This window comes from Triticum dicoccoides, chromosome 3B, assembly GCF_002162155.2.
Source record: "Triticum dicoccoides isolate Atlit2015 ecotype Zavitan chromosome 3B, WEW_v2.0, whole genome shotgun sequence".
Lineage (NCBI taxonomy): Eukaryota > Viridiplantae > Streptophyta > Magnoliopsida > Poales > Poaceae > Triticum > Triticum dicoccoides.
The window spans coordinates 826,144,268-826,150,135 of NC_041385.1; the positions used below are offsets into that span (position 1 = coordinate 826,144,268).

Genomic DNA, 5,868 nt, shown 5'->3' on the forward strand with positions numbered 1-5,868 from the left:
ATTGTAACAAATTGTGTTTCTTTAATATCTTCAAATTTTAGAAACCATTTAGGTGCATAGTAAGAATCAGCTAAAAATGAAGCATTCAAACAACATTTTCGACTATTTATGCATATGGTCGTTACATAGACAAAGAAAAGAGGTCAGTGTAGTTAAAATGTACACCTACCATAATAAAATTTCACGTTTCATGTAACTGCACTCCTTGTGAAAATAACAAGTGTGGTATTGGTAACCACAAAATTTGAAGGATCGGAGCAAGCAAAAATGTTGGAAACTCAGGAAACATAGAGGTTGACAAAAAGCTCAATTTTTTCATATGCATACAGTACATGTCACATTCAAAATTGAGATATACTGCAGATAACCCATTACATCATCAGTGTCAATCATATGGGTTCTACTTTGCAATCACACGATTCAGACAGTTGGAAACATTTGTGATCATGATTGTGTGGTAACTGTACATATCAATTATGTACCAGGAAAAGAATCTAACATTAGCTCATACTTCATTCAGAGAAACATAAAAGGGCTAACAGGCAGTTATATGTCCACCCACCATTTCTAGCTGTGACTTCCTGAAAGAAATGGGAACAAAAAAGATATTACAGCCTCATGTCCCTTCCTTCTTTGGCCGTTATATTCGGCATGTTCTTCCCTGAAACTACACTTACAATTATATTTCCATGTTACAAGCCCTTGTGTTCCTCACCTGATAGATAATCACAGTTTCATATTCCAGTTTCTCGATGAGAAATGCATCAAACAAAATAAATATGAGCATATATCTTCATAAATTAGAACCTAATTAGACATAGAATCCTCTAAACAAAGGTGCTCATATTAAAATAAATAGAAATCAATAATATTTTCTTAGTATTATTTGAGAATATCCATTTTTTAGTAGGTTATTGCATAGTATGGAAAATTCCATAATGGAGACATAACCTACTCTAGAAACCGATCATGGCTTACAGGTGCACCCTCACACAAGTAGTCGAATACTGAAGTACATATTTTTCGCACCAAAAGTGAAGTATCTGTATCAGTCTCAAACCACAACGCCACATTATTTTATTTGGTAGTAATGCAATATCGACAAAAAGCATCAAGCTGACCTCGTTTACAACATCTGAATAAGATCTTTCAGAAACTTTGCATGTGTTCTATGTATATTTAGCTCTGTACTAACATGGTTCAGCCAAGTGAACAGATCACAGTATTGACTCACCTTTTCAGAACTGAACTTCAGCTTATATCTAACAAGCTGTGGAAAAGTCCAAGCTCCTTGGACCAAGGTCATGTGTGCCCAGCTCACTAAGCTGATTTCTGAGCCCTCTCATCGGCTCCATCACATCACTGTTGTGAACGCAGTCAATTTTCTGCAAAAGCACATCAAACCTGTAAGCGGAACTGGTAATTCTACAGGAACAACGCAACTAAGGAACCTAACTGACCACCTTCTCTTTTATAGCATTTCCAAGTTTAGAATCAGCAATATCTAATGTTTCACCGTGGCAATGCTTTGGCAATGCTTCAGCTCAACCACCTATAATAAAGTTATATTGCGTGAGTTACATTGAGTCAGTAAACAAAAGTATACAAAATATAAGAAACATGACTCAGATATGAATTATCTCAGCAGCTTGTCAAGCACTTTATACCGCCAACGAATATTACAATGGATATCACCAGGAAGAAACAGGTCAGTGTCTAACTAAACCATTCATCCTCTCATTATTTTGAGCACATAGCCTCAAAAAAAGTAAGTGAAGTCATGAATGTCACTTGTCACTTTTGTAAGTTGGGGGAAAAGCCTAGTATTCTAGGTAATCCACTACGCGGACAAGATATCATCTATCAGCCTGCTTAAGTAAGTTCAGTCGTGGAGTGTTCCTTATGGTTCAAATAAGTTGTGCAGTTCTTAATAGCAGAAGAAAATACAGAGCATGGTATCAATGGTAATGTGATCTTTTGAATACTTAATTAGAGGTCAATGAGAATTAACAAGTAGTGATTACATTTATATCAATAAGTTTCTTAATATCATGTGATATTCATATTATATCCAGATGGCAAATATCAAAATGCTCAAATCTGGAAGTTGCAGGAAGTAACTTGCGATGAATATTTTTATATTTAACTTCTAGTGCCGTTCATTTTACATGGAAAGTAACAGGAAAGTCAATGTTTCTTGAAACAGGGGTTCATATGATTTACAATATGCAAAGACCCACTATAAGATGCAATATTAAGCTAATTTGTAAATTATGTTGGGACAAAAGTGGTGGCACCATTTTCTTCAGAAATAAAAGTCAAATAAGCATCCATTTAGCTGGGAGTTTAAGATAAAGTAATACACCTTTGTCTTAGTTTCATAGCGCACATTCAGCTGCTGCAACCTGAGTGTGAGATACCCAACTACGCATGTCTAAAAGATCCAAGGCAGGCAGTGGCATCCTGGCTCAAGTACGCTATCAAACTTCCCAAACTGCTCTCTGATGGCCATGGTAAATTGATCAACTTAAAAACAGCAGCAAACATTGCCCATACTGCAGGCTTCTGATCACTTCTAGTAACACCTGGATATTTCATACTATATCATAAGATCAACTAAGTAATAAGAAAGATGTCTACAATGATGATATGCATAACTCCTATGGATCTGATGACTTGTTGCGCCAATGGCGCAAATAACCGATTTAAACCAACATATATTTGCTTACCTAATCTTTCCTAATTTTTGTTTCTTTGAAACTGTATTGTTTAGATTATATGTTTTACGCCGATGATTTTCTCAAACAATTTAATGGATCAGTTTTAAACTCCAACCCATATATCATTAAAAACATAGAATATATACATAAAGCATTTCATTATAGACAACGGGAATAAATGGTTTCATACTTCCATGGCATATTATTCCCAAAAATGTGTTCAGATATTTAGTAGCATGACGAAGCAAAAGGGAGATCTAGGCACATACGGACCTCCAAATCCTAGATAAGTACAAAAGCAATTAGTTCGACACTTGGGATATGTATAATGTGGATATTTTATCTCGGCGGACAGTAAACCATTCCAACTAATTTATTTTTTGACATAAATATTGGTGGATATCGACACGCTGATCAGAAATCAAAGTTGTCAAATGACGAGATACAGTTCAGCAATGTCTTGAGAGTTTTCATGGGAATCATCCATATTCACTACTACTGGAACAACAATGTAGGAAACAAAAGAAAAATCTCTCACCACGGAACTGCACCTTTTTTCTCCATCGTGCACATCACCCAACCTCATCCTAGCCGACCTCCTTGGCCTGCACCTGTATGGAGTCAAGGACAAAGGTTGGCAACATATCAAGCAGAGCCAAACAAACAAGCTCACATTAACAAAGCAAATAATCTACTTCCATGTACAACAGAGAGAGAGAGAGAACAACACAGAAAAATAAGAGTGAGATCATCTTGTTCTTAATTCTTCCTCAAGATCCTTCCACTTCTCTTCTTCGTTCGATCAAGAAACCAATGAAATCAAGAGGCAAAAACCAATGCATAGACGTCTTGGACATGTATATTTGCACACCAACCATGTATCTTCTGCTGAAACTTTTGGTAATACTTGGTTGTCATTTTCCTGGATCTATATTATTCTTTCGCTGCATATAATATAACGATGCATTGACAAGACACTTGCAACCCTGAATCACAGATGAGCAGATAAGACAATATAATATAACGAGGCGTTGGTACTTGCAACCCTGAATCATAGATAAGCAGGTAACACAGATGTAGACGAACCTCAGTTGGGCTGATTTTCTTATTATCTAGGCTATTGATTTTATGCTTTCCAAATAAGGCAAATTTAGAGGAACCAAGAATCTGACTTGTAGAGAACAAGCATGGATACACTGAGAATCATACATGTGAAAAAGGACATTAAAAGCTATATTTCAAATGTAATACCTGTATACTTGGAGCTACGAAAAAAGCCTATTTTTCAGCAAGCCACACCTCTCGCAAGCCACTACCAAGGGAACGACTGCTTTTGTCAAGCCTCCATGGCAATTCTTCTACTTGTCTGCAGCTGCAATTCCTCCCGAAGCATAAACTAAAAAAATCCAGCCCTGATCTGCATAGTGTACACTAACCATTGTTCAGGCAAATGATAAGAGATTCATGAGAAACCAAGTGCCACCTGATATAATAGATAGAACAACCTATAACCCTATGCAGACAAAATGGAGATTTAAATGTAGTAAAACTTGGTATAGATGAAGTAGAGTGATACAATAGATTTAAAGATTTTTTTGTCCAAATGGAGAATCCATTGTCATGCTCACAAAAGATGCAGAACAACACCAAACAATTTGTTAGATGCAAATGGTACATGGTGTCGTTACAAAAAAGACAGGTACATGAAAAAAAAATACAGTTAACTTCTCATAACTGCAATATGCCTATGCTATTTGCAAATTAGTTGCCACGATACATCATAAGCGAAAATTCCATTAATTTCTAGATTTGATAGCAATTTGAGAGGATAGAACTGAACAATAAATTTAGGATGAAACCCAAACTATTTGCGTTTCCTCTGGGCTGTATCAAGACTATTCATGGGAAAATTACATTATCTTTTCGCTAAATATCAGAATTAAAATGTCCCATAGATCCTAAAACGAAGCCAAACGAAGGGAACTCAGCACTATTCGAGATGATGGTAAGATAAGAAAAAAGCAAGAGTAGCAACAGACACCAGTTTATAGCGAGTCGATAAGGCTGCACCCCCAAGAATCTCTCTTCCTCCTGCTTGTCTCCTTCCTCATCCTCCATGTCTCCTCCTACTCCTCCTGCTGGACAACAAAACAAATCCAAGCATCAAAGTTAGAAACTAAAAAGAAAGGAGACAGTAGGGATGATACCACCATGACAACCAAATCGCAAAAGAATATCTCTTCCTCCTGCTTCTTTCATTCGTCCTCCTCCATAGCTCCTCCTAATCCTTATGGTGGAAAACCAACAAATCAAAGCATGAAAGTTACAAACTAAAAAAAAATAGGGAAGATACCACCAAGAGAACCAAATCGAACCGCCATACTCTTTCTTTAGCAAACCCCATGCTAAGCCATGGTGGGAGAGATCCTAGGAGGGGCAACAGAGGGGGAGAGAAGAAGAGGGCTGAGAGAGGAGCAAAAAGAGAAGAGGAGGGCTCACCTTTTCAAATATGTGACGGCACCGGTGGAGCAGGGTCCTGCTATCCTTTCCATCTTCGCCGGCAGCTGCAAGCCATGGTGGAAGATGGGCGGAGGAGCTCCTCTCCATCTTCTCCGACCGCTGCAAGCCATGGCGGGCGGACCAGCTCCTCTCCATCTTCTCCGGCTGCTGCAAGCCATGGTGGAAGGCGGGAGGACGAGCTCCCAGCCGGACGAGTGGGAGGCGGCGGCGCGGGGGGAGAGTGGGGATTTTTACCCCACACATGACGAGGCTAGGGTTTTCACCCTTCCAGATATCCAGTCGTATCCAAACTGAGGCAAAATTCAACTGATTTCTTCGACCCCACACTTAACAAGGCCCACTCGTCATCGACCATAGTTGAAACCACGAATGTATAGCACGATTGGACGGACGAGGTAACGCCAGACAGTTAAAACGTACGACATCTACCGCATCGCACGGCCCAGCACGCCTAGCGATCGCAAGTGCCTCAGTTGGCCGGGTAGCCTAGCGAGAGTTATAGGTTAAATGTACCCCCGAGATGCATTGAATCAAGGGTGTTCAATCTTCTTCCTGTACCGCATTTATTCGTATGGCTCCATCTGGTGGCTCCATCGTATATGGCTCTGTTGCATATGGCTCCATCTGG

The 5,868-nt window shown here is 38.9% G+C and overlaps 1 long non-coding RNA gene across 2 annotated transcripts; it reads right to left on the minus strand.

Moving 5' to 3' along the window:
• Nucleotides 1-340: 340 nt before the first annotated feature.
• On the minus strand, nt 341-5,453 carry LOC119282511. Of its 2 annotated transcripts, none has more exons than XR_005138761.1 (8): nt 5,220-5,453; nt 4,762-5,007; nt 3,972-4,137; nt 3,259-3,331; nt 2,366-2,585; nt 1,464-1,552; nt 1,235-1,385; nt 341-715 (listed from the first exon to the last, which is right to left on the minus strand). It is a non-coding gene; the product is annotated as an uncharacterized LOC119282511 (long non-coding RNA). The 2 variants fall into 2 exon arrangements; XR_005138760.1 differs by having other exon boundaries at nt 3,259-3,706.
• Between the last annotated feature and the right edge of the window lie 415 nt (nt 5,454-5,868).